Genomic DNA, 12,935 nt, shown 5'->3' with positions numbered 1-12,935 from the left:
GGCGGCCGCCGGGCCACAGGGTGGGGGGCGCAGCTGAAAGGGGTTGTGGGGGAGGGCCGCCCCTGGCTGGGGTCAAAGGGCGAGCGCCCCGCCCCTCCCGCCCGTGCGCAGTCAGCGGCCCCGGCGCGCTGGGGGTGGGGGGCGGGGAGGTGAAGGAGGCCAGGCGAGGAGAGGAGGGGGGCTGGAAGGGCTCCACCTTGGCGGGTCCAGCCGTGGAGGCGCATCTTGTGTGAGTGTGAGTGAGTGAGTGCGTGTGAGTGTGAGTGTGTGTGTATACAGAGACAGCCCCCAACCCCGGCCCGCCGCTCCCTGCCCGCCCCGCCTGTCACCCCCGTCCCTCGGAGCCCGCGGGACGCGGCCGGCGAACTCAACAGGCCCGACCCGGCGCGGGGCCTGGGGCGGGAGGAGGCGGCGGGGAAGCGCAGAGAGGCTCGGCTTCTTGAGCGGGGCAGGGGCGCCCTCCGCCGTCCACGGCCACACCACCCCGAACGCGCCCGATCCCGTCTGGTCTCGGAAGCTAAGCAGGGTCGGGCCTGGTTAGAACTTGGATGGGAGACCGCCCGGGAATACCGGGTGCCGTAGGCTTCTTCTTTTTTTTTTTTTTGCCTCTGGTTCTGTCGCGTTTCTGGGAGTGCAGGGGCGGCCCGGGGTGGGGGTGACCCCCACCCTCAGCGCCCGCCGGCCGCGGTGCCTGGCGCCCCAGCCCGCACCGTGGGGCCTCCTCTTGTCCCGAGCCGTGACACCGCCGCCACGCGGCAGCATGCGTGGCTTCTGGACTGTCAGGTCTCAGACCAAAGGTCTGCTCTGTGGGAGCCGACACGCTGGAGGAAACCTTGAGAGTCTGAGAGGGGAGGGAGTTCCAGAAGAAGGCCAGGATGTCATTTTGAGGGAGTATGTGACCAGAACTCCTCCCGTTGCTTTTGGGGTTCTATGGGCTACACGTAGGAATCTTTGGTGGTGGCACCTGATGTTCGGGGATCCGGAGTCACACCCAGACCTGCTCCACAGGCCTCCTTTTACTTTTCTCTTCGGATTCATTTTTTTTTTTTTTTTTTTTTTGAGACAGAGTCTCGGTTTGTTGCCCAGGCTAGAGTGAGTGCCGTGGCGTCAGCCTAGCTCACAGCAACTTCAAACTCCTGGGCTCGAGTGATCCTTCTGCCTCAGCCTCCCGGGTAGCTGGGACTGCAGGCATGCGCCACCATGCCCCGCTAATTTTTTATATATATATCAGTTGGCCAATTAATTTCTTTCTATTTATAGTAGAGACGGGGTCTCGCTCTTGCTCAGGCTGGTTTTGAACTCCTGACCTTGAGCAATCCGCCCGCCTCGGCCTCCCAAGAGCTAGGATTACAGGCGTGAGCCACAGCGCCCGGCCGGATTCATTATTTTTAAAAAGTGTCTCTTATCTCTATTATTGCATTTACTTTTCTCTCTCTTTTCAAGCAGATGATGGGAGTCCAAGTATTAAGGTGACATGTGTTGCCCGTGCCCCCCTCCCCCCCCCGTGTTCTTATTCATTTACCCCTCATGTTGTTCCAGCATATTGTGGGGGCACCAATGTTAAGGACGGGTGCGTTGCCCTCTCCCAGCCTCCCCCCTCGGGTCAGAGCTTCAAGTGCGCCCATCCCCCAGTCGGTGCGTACCCACCCCATTCCTAATGGATGTGTATGCCCATCCCCTCCCCCCACCCGCCCGACACCCACCCGAAGAAGGTGATTCCTCTGTGTCCACTTAGGTGTCCATCGGTTCGTACCCATTTGCTGGTGAGCGCGAGCACGTGGTGCTCGTGTGTCCATTCTTGGGATACTTGGCTTACTGGAACGGGTTCCAGCTCTGGCCAGGAGAACCACGAGAGGTGCCCCCTCACCGCTGCTCCTCATAGCCGAATAGCACTCCGTGGTGTCCACGCGCCACATTTTATTTACCCACTCGTGGGTCGATGGGCACTCGGGTGGCTTCCAGGTCTTTGCGATTGTGACTTGTGCCCTGACACTAACCCTAACCCTTACCCAGCCCGTCTCCTCCACGGCCCCTGCCTGACTGACTCCTTCCCGCCCGGCCTATCACCTGTCACCGTCCTCTGCCCCTGCCTGACACGCTCCTCCCCGCCCGGGCCGTCACCGTCCTCGGCCCCTGCCTGACGGGGCTCCTCCGTCGCCTGGGCCTTCCAAGGGCTTGGTGTGGACGCTGGTTCCAGGACGCCCTCCCAGGAACCCGGTAGCAGGGCGGCCGCAGCGTCTCGCGCAACCCAACCGTCCGCCGGCTGGCCGCCGTGGCTAAGTGGCCTGCGGGGGACGTGCTCCCGCTGTGCCGTGGGGGCCCAGCCTGGTGTCTTCTCTGAGGCCCCGCGGCTGCCGCTCCCCGCAAGGGGAGAGCCGCGGAGGTGGGGACCGCCTCCTCATGGGGACGTACACCCAGCTCTCCACGTCGGATTCCGGGGCTCTCTGTCCTGCCAGAAGGCCCAGCTGGCCTGCGGGTCCTCAGAGTGGCAAAAACATCCGAAAACTGAGATTGAGGGTCCGGTGGGTGTCTGCACTTTTGTGCTGGGCACCCCAGGGAGGCCCGGGGGCTGGCTGGACAACGCGGTCTGCTGGGCTGGGGGGGGGGGTTTGGAGGAGCAACTGATGCCCTTTGCACTTTGGGTAGCAAGTGTCTGAGGTGTCTCTGGGCCCTGTGCCATGTGGGGGCGGGGGCGGAGGCGGGGTGGGAGGAGGAGGAGGAGGAGGAGGAGGAGGAGGAGGAGGAGGTGGGAAGGGCCGTGGCCTGCAGTCGTGTTCCCCGGGGTGGCACAGCATGTGGCTTCTTCCACGGGATGCTTGGCCTGGGCTCCCTGCACCTGGGCCTTTGGAGGACTGGCCCTGTGCTTGCCAACACTTCCTGCAGGGACCCAGAGCTGGGAGGTTGCATCTCTCAGCCCTGGGTCGGGCAGAGCCCCAGCGGGCCATGCCCACAACCTCTCTCAGCAGGGGTCCCCCAGAAGGCTCCTTTGGGACCAGGATTCTCTTGCGGGTGACTCTTTAAGGTCTGGCCCCTGGATGGAGGGGCACCAGGAGTAGAGGAGCAGGAAGGGGAAGGGGGTGGCCATGCGAGGGGACACTTTCAGGCCAAGTCCCAGCTTCAGTCTGATCCTCCTGGGAACCCCGGGGTGGACATCACACCTCCTGGTTGCCCCGCTCTGAGACAAGGAGCCGGGCTTCGCATTCCCACAGCAGCCAGTCGTGGGCTGAGGACACCTGGGGCGTTGGGAACTCCCTGGCTTCTCCTTGGTTTAACATCTGGAGCTGCTTGTGAATCGTGCCGCCACACACACCCGAGTGCAGGTGTCTTCTGCACAGACTGCGGGCCTCGCTCTTCTGAATGCCGCTAGCTCGCGACCCACCCACGGGTGAACCTGGTCAGGGTACTTTCTCTCAGGGGCAGACTCTGATCCGGGCGGGCTACCGGTGTCTCTGTTTGCTCCTTTCTTTCTTCCACTTCGGGAAAGGCTTCCTTACTGGGTGTGGAAATCTCCTATGCCTTTCCTCGCCTATTCTGTCAGCTCTAAAATTCTCTTTCGGTTGCCACCCTCACAGATGGATTAGGAAACTCTTTGCGGTGCACTCATTAGTGAAATGACCTCAATGACGCTGGAATCCAATATCTAATCGCCAATTTTTAGCGAGTCCACACGCCAGGGTGGTCGGGGTCCAATGCAGCCCCGGCCAGGCCCAGGCCCCTTGGACTGGGCCACAGGAGGACACAGAGGAGGGTCCCGGCCCCCACGGTAGGTAGAGGTGCGGGCAGTTCTCCAAGGGCTTGGGTGTTTTCCAGAGGGAGGAGATGGAGGGGACTGATTTCTTCAGCGCCCCACAAACCACGCCACCCCACCCCACCCATGGGACACATCCCGAGAGAGAGAGAGAGACGCCCCATACACTGGCTCCCCTCCCCCGTGCGCTGTGCCCCAGCCCTGGCCCGGGGGAATAGGCGGCCGCCGGGCCACAGGGTGGGGGGCGCAGCTGAAAGGGGTTGTGGGGGAGGGCCGCCCCTGGCTGGGGTCAAAGGGCGAGCGCCCCGCCCCTCCCGCCCGTGCGCAGTCAGCGGCCCCGGCGCGCTGGGGGTGGGGGGCGGGGAGGTGAAGGAGGCCAGGCGAGGAGAGGAGGGGGGCTGGAAGGGCTCCACCTTGGCGGGTCCAGCCGTGGAGGCGCATCTTGTGTGAGTGTGAGTGAGTGAGTGCGTGTGAGTGTGAGTGTGTGTGTATACAGAGACAGCCCCCAACCCCGGCCCGCCGCTCCCTGCCCGCCCCGCCTGTCACCCCCGTCCCTCGGAGCCCGCGGGACGCGGCCGGCGAACTCAACAGGCCCGACCCGGCGCGGGGCCTGGGGCGGGAGGAGGCGGCGGGGAAGCGCAGAGAGGCTCGGCTTCTTGAGCGGGGCAGGGGCGCCCTCCGCCGTCCACGGCCACACCACCCCGAACGCGCCCGATCCCGTCTGGTCTCGGAAGCTAAGCAGGGTCGGGCCTGGTTAGAACTTGGATGGGAGACCGCCCGGGAATACCGGGTGCCGTAGGCTTCTTCTTTTTTTTTTTTTTGCCTCTGGTTCTGTCGCGTTTCTGGGAGTGCAGGGGCGGCCCGGGGTGGGGGTGACCCCCACCCTCAGCGCCCGCCGGCCGCGGTGCCTGGCGCCCCAGCCCGCACCGTGGGGCCTCCTCTTGTCCCGAGCCGTGACACCGCCGCCACGCGGCAGCATGCGTGGCTTCTGGACTGTCAGGTCTCAGACCAAAGGTCTGCTCTGTGGGAGCCGACACGCTGGAGGAAACCTTGAGAGTCTGAGAGGGGAGGGAGTTCCAGAAGAAGGCCAGGATGTCATTTTGAGGGAGTATGTGACCAGAACTCCTCCCGTTGCTTTTGGGGTTCTATGGGCTACACGTAGGAATCTTTGGTGGTGGCACCTGATGTTCGGGGATCCGGAGTCACACCCAGACCTGCTCCACAGGCCTCCTTTTACTTTTCTCTTCGGATTCATTTTTTTTTTTTTTTTTTTTTTGAGACAGAGTCTCGGTTTGTTGCCCAGGCTAGAGTGAGTGCCGTGGCGTCAGCCTAGCTCACAGCAACTTCAAACTCCTGGGCTCGAGTGATCCTTCTGCCTCAGCCTCCCGGGTAGCTGGGACTGCAGGCATGCGCCACCATGCCCCGCTAATTTTTTATATATATATCAGTTGGCCAATTAATTTCTTTCTATTTATAGTAGAGACGGGGTCTCGCTCTTGCTCAGGCTGGTTTTGAACTCCTGACCTTGAGCAATCCGCCCGCCTCGGCCTCCCAAGAGCTAGGATTACAGGCGTGAGCCACAGCGCCCGGCCGGATTCATTATTTTTAAAAAGTGTCTCTTATCTCTATTATTGCATTTACTTTTCTCTCTCTTTTCAAGCAGATGATGGGAGTCCAAGTATTAAGGTGACATGTGTTGCCCGTGCCCCCCTCCCCCCCCCGTGTTCTTATTCATTTACCCCTCATGTTGTTCCAGCATATTGTGGGGGCACCAATGTTAAGGACGGGTGCGTTGCCCTCTCCCAGCCTCCCCCCTCGGGTCAGAGCTTCAAGTGCGCCCATCCCCCAGTCGGTGCGTACCCACCCCATTCCTAATGGATGTGTATGCCCATCCCCTCCCCCCACCCGCCCGACACCCACCCGAAGAAGGTGATTCCTCTGTGTCCACTTAGGTGTCCATCGGTTCGTACCCATTTGCTGGTGAGCGCGAGCACGTGGTGCTCGTGTGTCCATTCTTGGGATACTTGGCTTACTGGAACGGGTTCCAGCTCTGGCCAGGAGAACCACGAGAGGTGCCCCCTCACCGCTGCTCCTCATAGCCGAATAGCACTCCGTGGTGTCCACGCGCCACATTTTATTTACCCACTCGTGGGTCGATGGGCACTCGGGTGGCTTCCAGGTCTTTGCGATTGTGACTTGTGCCCTGACACTAACCCTAACCCTTACCCAGCCCGTCTCCTCCACGGCCCCTGCCTGACTGACTCCTTCCCGCCCGGCCTATCACCTGTCACCGTCCTCTGCCCCTGCCTGACACGCTCCTCCCCGCCCGGGCCGTCACCGTCCTCGGCCCCTGCCTGACGGGGCTCCTCCGTCGCCTGGGCCTTCCAAGGGCTTGGTGTGGACGCTGGTTCCAGGACGCCCTCCCAGGAACCCGGTAGCAGGGCGGCCGCAGCGTCTCGCGCAACCCAACCGTCCGCCGGCTGGCCGCCGTGGCTAAGTGGCCTGCGGGGGACGTGCTCCCGCTGTGCCGTGGGGGCCCAGCCTGGTGTCTTCTCTGAGGCCCCGCGGCTGCCGCTCCCCGCAAGGGGAGAGCCGCGGAGGTGGGGACCGCCTCCTCATGGGGACGTACACCCAGCTCTCCACGTCGGATTCCGGGGCTCTCTGTCCTGCCAGAAGGCCCAGCTGGCCTGCGGGTCCTCAGAGTGGCAAAAACATCCGAAAACTGAGATTGAGGGTCCGGTGGGTGTCTGCACTTTTGTGCTGGGCACCCCAGGGAGGCCCGGGGGCTGGCTGGACAACGCGGTCTGCTGGGCTGGGGGGGGGGGTTTGGAGGAGCAACTGATGCCCTTTGCACTTTGGGTAGCAAGTGTCTGAGGTGTCTCTGGGCCCTGTGCCATGTGGGGGCGGGGGCGGAGGCGGGGTGGGAGGAGGAGGAGGAGGAGGAGGAGGAGGAGGAGGAGGAGGTGGGAAGGGCCGTGGCCTGCAGTCGTGTTCCCCGGGGTGGCACAGCATGTGGCTTCTTCCACGGGATGCTTGGCCTGGGCTCCCTGCACCTGGGCCTTTGGAGGACTGGCCCTGTGCTTGCCAACACTTCCTGCAGGGACCCAGAGCTGGGAGGTTGCATCTCTCAGCCCTGGGTCGGGCAGAGCCCCAGCGGGCCATGCCCACAACCTCTCTCAGCAGGGGTCCCCCAGAAGGCTCCTTTGGGACCAGGATTCTCTTGCGGGTGACTCTTTAAGGTCTGGCCCCTGGATGGAGGGGCACCAGGAGTAGAGGAGCAGGAAGGGGAAGGGGGTGGCCATGCGAGGGGACACTTTCAGGCCAAGTCCCAGCTTCAGTCTGATCCTCCTGGGAACCCCGGGGTGGACATCACACCTCCTGGTTGCCCCGCTCTGAGACAAGGAGCCGGGCTTCGCATTCCCACAGCAGCCAGTCGTGGGCTGAGGACACCTGGGGCGTTGGGAACTCCCTGGCTTCTCCTTGGTTTAACATCTGGAGCTGCTTGTGAATCGTGCCGCCACACACACCCGAGTGCAGGTGTCTTCTGCACAGACTGCGGGCCTCGCTCTTCTGAATGCCGCTAGCTCGCGACCCACCCACGGGTGAACCTGGTCAGGGTACTTTCTCTCAGGGGCAGACTCTGATCCGGGCGGGCTACCGGTGTCTCTGTTTGCTCCTTTCTTTCTTCCACTTCGGGAAAGGCTTCCTTACTGGGTGTGGAAATCTCCTATGCCTTTCCTCGCCTATTCTGTCAGCTCTAAAATTCTCTTTCGGTTGCCACCCTCACAGATGGATTAGGAAACTCTTTGCGGTGCACTCATTAGTGAAATGACCTCAATGACGCTGGAATCCAATATCTAATCGCCAATTTTTAGCGAGTCCACACGCCAGGGTGGTCGGGGTCCAATGCAGCCCCGGCCAGGCCCAGGCCCCTTGGACTGGGCCACAGGAGGACACAGAGGAGGGTCCCGGCCCCCACGGTAGGTAGAGGTGCGGGCAGTTCTCCAAGGGCTTGGGTGTTTTCCAGAGGGAGGAGATGGAGGGGACTGATTTCTTCAGCGCCCCACAAACCACGCCACCCCACCCCACCCATGGGACACATCCCGAGAGAGAGAGAGACGCCCCATACACTGGCTCCCCTCCCCCGTGCGCTGTGCCCCAGCCCTGGCCCGGGGGAATAGGCGGCCGCCGGGCCACAGGGTGGGGGGCGCAGCTGAAAGGGGTTGTGGGGGAGGGCCGCCCCTGGCTGGGGTCAAAGGGCGAGCGCCCCGCCCCTCCCGCCCGTGCGCAGTCAGCGGCCCCGGCGCGCTGGGGGTGGGGGGCGGGGAGGTGAAGGAGGCCAGGCGAGGAGAGGAGGGGGGCTGGAAGGGCTCCACCTTGGCGGGTCCAGCCGTGGAGGCGCATCTTGTGTGAGTGTGAGTGAGTGAGTGCGTGTGAGTGTGAGTGTGTGTGTATACAGAGACAGCCCCCAACCCCGGCCCGCCGCTCCCTGCCCGCCCCGCCTGTCACCCCCGTCCCTCGGAGCCCGCGGGACCCGGCCGGCGAACTCAACAGGCCCGACCCGGCGCGGGGCCTGGGGCGGGAGGAGGCGGCGGGGAAGCGCAGAGAGGCTCGGCTTCTTGAGCGGGGCAGGGGCGCCCTCCGCCGTCCACGGCCACACCACCCCGAACGCGCCCGATCCCGTCTGGTCTCGGAAGCTAAGCAGGGTCGGGCCTGGTTAGAACTTGGATGGGAGACCGCCCGGGAATACCGGGTGCCGTAGGCTTCTTCTTTTTTTTTTTTTTTGCCTCTGGTTCTGTCGCGTTTCTGGGAGTGCGGGGGCGGCCCGGGGTGGGGGTGACCCCCACCCTCAGCGCCCGCCGGCCGCGGTGCCTGGCGCCCCAGCCCGCACCGTGGGGCCTCCTCTTGTCCCGAGCCGTGACACCGCCGCCACGCGGCAGCATGCGTGGCTTCTGGACTGTCAGGTCTCAGACCAAAGGTCTGCTCTGTGGGAGCCGACACGCTGGAGGAAACCTTGAGAGTCTGAGAGGGGAGGGAGTTCCAGAATAAGGCCAGGATGTCATTTTGAGGGAGTATGTGACCAGAACTCCTCCCGTTGCTTTTGGGGTTCTATGGGCTACACGTAGGAATCTTTGGTGGTGGCACCTGATGTTCGGGGATCCGGAGTCACACCCAGACCTGCTCCACAGGCCTCCTTTTACTTTTCTCTTCGGATTCATTTTTTTTTTTTTTTTTTTTTTGAGACAGAGTCTCGGTTTGTTGCCCAGGCTAGAGTGAGTGCCGTGGCGTCAGCCTAGCTCACAGCAACTTCAAACTCCTGGGCTCGAGTGATCCTTCTGCCTCAGCCTCCCGGGTAGCTGGGACTGCAGGCATGCGCCACCATGCCCCGCTAATTTTTTATATATATATCAGTTGGCCAATTAATTTCTTTCTATTTATAGTAGAGACGGGGTCTCGCTCTTGCTCAGGCTGGTTTTGAACTCCTGACCTTGAGCAATCCGCCCGCCTCGGCCTCCCAAGAGCTAGGATTACAGGCGTGAGCCACAGCGCCCGGCCGGATTCATTATTTTTAAAAAGTGTCTCTTATCTCTATTATTGCATTTACTTTTCTCTCTCTTTTCAAGCAGATGATGGGAGTCCAAGTATTAAGGTGACATGTGTTGCCCGTGCCCCCCTCCCCCCCCCGTGTTCTTATTCATTTACCCCTCATGTTGTTCCAGCATATTGTGGGGGCACCAATGTTAAGGACGGGTGCGTTGCCCTCTCCCAGCCTCCCCCCTCGGGTCAGAGCTTCAAGTGCGCCCATCCCCCAGTCGGTGCGTACCCACCCCATTCCTAATGGATGTGTATGCCCATCCCCTCCCCCCACCCGCCCGACACCCACCCGAAGAAGGTGATTCCTCTGTGTCCACTTAGGTGTCCATCGGTTCGTACCCATTTGCTGGTGAGCGCGAGCACGTGGTGCTCGTGTGTCCATTCTTGGGATACTTGGCTTACTGGAACGGGTTCCAGCTCTGGCCAGGAGAACCACGAGAGGTGCCCCCTCACCGCTGCTCCTCATAGCCGAATAGCACTCCGTGGTGTCCACGCGCCACATTTTATTTACCCACTCGTGGGTCGATGGGCACTCGGGTGGCTTCCAGGTCTTTGCGATTGTGACTTGTGCCCTGACACTAACCCTAACCCTTACCCAGCCCGTCTCCTCCACGGCCCCTGCCTGACTGACTCCTTCCCGCCCGGCCTATCACCTGTCACCGTCCTCTGCCCCTGCCTGACACGCTCCTCCCCGCCCGGGCCGTCACCGTCCTCGGCCCCTGCCTGACGGGGCTCCTCCGTCGCCTGGGCCTTCCAAGGGCTTGGTGTGGACGCTGGTTCCAGGACGCCCTCCCAGGAACCCGGTAGCAGGGCGGCCGCAGCGTCTCGCGCAACCCAACCGTCCGCCGGCTGGCCGCCGTGGCTAAGTGGCCTGCGGGGGACGTGCTCCCGCTGTGCCGTGGGGGCCCAGCCTGGTGTCTTCTCTGAGGCCCCGCGGCTGCCGCTCCCCGCAAGGGGAGAGCCGCGGAGGTGGGGACCGCCTCCTCATGGGGACGTACACCCAGCTCTCCACGTCGGATTCCGGGGCTCTCTGTCCTGCCAGAAGGCCCAGCTGGCCTGCGGGTCCTCAGAGTGGCAAAAACATCCGAAAACTGAGATTGAGGGTCCGGTGGGTGTCTGCACTTTTGTGCTGGGCACCCCAGGGAGGCCCGGGGGCTGGCTGGACAACGCGGTCTGCTGGGCTGGGGGGGGGGTTTGGAGGAGCAACTGATGCCCTTTGCACTTTGGGTAGCAAGTGTCTGAGGTGTCTCTGGGCCCTGTGCCATGTGGGGGTGGGGGCGGAGGCGGGGTGGGAGGAGGAGGAGGAGGAGGAGGAGGAGGAGGAGGAGGAGGAGGAGGTGGGAAGGGCCGTGGCCTGCAGTCGTGTTCCCCGGGGTGGCACAGCATGTGGCTTCTTCCACAGGCTGCTTGGCCTGGGCTCCCTGCACCTGGGCCTTTGGAGGACTGGCCCTGTGCTTGCCAACACTTCCTGCAGGGACCCAGAGCTGGGAGGTTGCATCTCTCAGCCCTGGGTCGGGCAGAGCCCCAGCGGGCCATGCCCACAACCTCTCTCAGCAGGGGTCCCCCAGAAGGCTCCTTTGGGACCAGGATTCTCTTGCGGGTGACTCTTTAAGGTCTGGCCCCTGGATGGAGGGGCACCAGGAGTAGAGGAGCAGGAAGGGGAAGGGGGTGGCCATGCGAGGGGACACTTTCAGGCCAAGTCCCAGCTTCAGTCTGATCCTCCTGGGAACCCCGGGGTGGACATCACACCTCCTGGTTGCCCCGCTCTGAGACAAGGAGCCGGGCTTCGCATTGCCACAGCAGCCAGTCGTGGGCTGAGGACACCTGGGGCGTTGGGAACTCCCTGGCTTCTCCTTGGTTTAACATCTGGAGCTGCTTGTGAATCGTGCCGCCACACACACCCGAGTGCAGGTGTCTTCTGCACAGACTGCGGGCCTCGCTCTTCTGAATGCCGCTAGCTCGCGACCCACCCACGGGTGAACCTGGTCAGGGTACTTTCTCTCAGGGGCAGACTCTGATCCGGGCGGGCTACCGGTGTCTCTGTTTGCTCCTTTCTTTCTTCCACTTCGGGAAAGGCTTCCTTACTGGGTGTGGAAATCTCCTATGCCTTTCCTCGCCTATTCTGTCAGCTCTAAAATTCTCTTTCGGTTGCCACCCTCACAGATGGATTAGGAAACTCTTTGCGGTGCACTCATTAGTGAAATGACCTCAATGACGCTGGAATCCAATATCTAATCGCCAATTTTTAGCGAGTCCACACGCCAGGGTGGTCGGGGTCCAATGCAGCCCCGGCCAGGCCCAGGCCCCTTGGACTGGGCCACAGGAGGACACAGAGGAGGGTCCCGGCCCCCACGGTAGGTAGAGGTGCGGGCAGTTCTCCAAGGGCTTGGGTGTTTTCCAGAGGGAGGAGATGGAGGGGACTGATTTCTTCAGCGCCCCACAAACCACGCCACCCCACCCCACCCATGGGACACATCCCGAGAGAGAGAGAGAGACGCCCCATACACTGGCTCCCCTCCCCCGTGCGCTGTGCCCCAGCCCTGGCCCGGGGGAATAGGCGGCCGCCGGGCCACAGGGTGGGGGGCGCAGCTGAAAGGGGTTGTGGGGGAGGGCCGCCCCTGGCTGGGGTCAAAGGGCGAGCGCCCCGCCCCTCCCGCCCGTGCGCAGTCAGCGGCCCCGGCGCGCTGGGGGTGGGGGGCGGGGAGGTGAAGGAGGCCAGGCGAGGAGAGGAGGGGGGCTGGAAGGGCTCCACCTTGGCGGGTCCAGCCGTGGAGGCGCATCTTGTGTGAGTGTGAGTGAGTGAGTGCGTGTGAGTGTGAGTGTGTGTGTATACAGAGACAGCCCCCAACCCCGGCCCGCCGCTCCCTGCCCGCCCCGCCTGTCACCCCCGTCCCTCGGAGCCCGCGGGACGCGGCCTGCGAACTCAACAGGCCCGACCCGGCGCGGGGCCTGGGGCGGGAGGAGGCGGCGGGGAAGCGCAGAGAGGCTCGGCTTCTTGAGCGGGGCAGGGGCGCCCTCCGCCGTCCACGGCCACACCACCCCGAACGCGCCCGATCCCGTCTGGTCTCGGAAGCTAAGCAGGGTCGGGCCTGGTTAGAACTTGGATGGGAGACCGCCCGGGAATACCGGGTGCCGTAGGCTTCTTCTTTTTTTTTTTTTTTGCCTCTGGTTCTGTCGCGTTTCTGGGAGTGCGGGGGGGGCCCGGGGTGGGGGTGACCCCCACCCTCAGCGCCCGCCGGCCGCGGTGCCTGGCGCCCCAGCCCGCACCGTGGGGCCTCCTCTTGTCCCGAGCCGTGACACCGCCGCCACGCGGCAGCATGCGTGGCTTCTGGACTGTCAGGTCTCAGACCAAAGGTCTGCTCTGTGGGAGCCGACACGCTGGAGGAAACCTTGAGAGTCTGAGAGGGGAGGGAGTTCCAGAAGAAGGCCAGGATGTCATTTTGAGGGAGTATGTGACCAGAACTCCTCCCGTTGCTTTTGGGGTTCTATGGGCTACACGTAGGAATCTTTGGTGGTGGCACCTGATGTTCGGGGATCCGGAGTCACACCCAGACCTGCTCCACAGGCCTCCTTTTACTTTTCTCTTCGGATT

The 12,935-nt window shown here is 63.1% G+C and overlaps 4 pseudogenes; all 4 read left to right on the top strand.

Annotated features, from left to right (window-relative positions):
- Positions 1-466: 466 nt before the first annotated feature.
- On the top strand, positions 467-585 carry LOC142875127 (uncharacterized; annotated as a pseudogene).
- Positions 586-4,431: 3,846 nt separating this feature from the next.
- Positions 4,432-4,550, top strand: LOC142875126 (uncharacterized; annotated as a pseudogene).
- A 3,844-nt stretch (positions 4,551-8,394) lies between these two features.
- Positions 8,395-8,513, top strand: LOC142875125 (uncharacterized; annotated as a pseudogene).
- A 3,852-nt stretch (positions 8,514-12,365) lies between these two features.
- Positions 12,366-12,484, top strand: LOC142875123 (uncharacterized; annotated as a pseudogene).
- Positions 12,485-12,935: the final 451 nt, after the last annotated feature.

The sequence above is a fragment of the Microcebus murinus genome, chromosome 13 (genome assembly GCF_040939455.1).
Source record: "Microcebus murinus isolate Inina chromosome 13, M.murinus_Inina_mat1.0, whole genome shotgun sequence".
Classification (NCBI taxonomy): domain Eukaryota; kingdom Metazoa; phylum Chordata; class Mammalia; order Primates; family Cheirogaleidae; genus Microcebus; species Microcebus murinus.
This window is presented reverse-complemented; position numbering and strand designations above follow the sequence as displayed.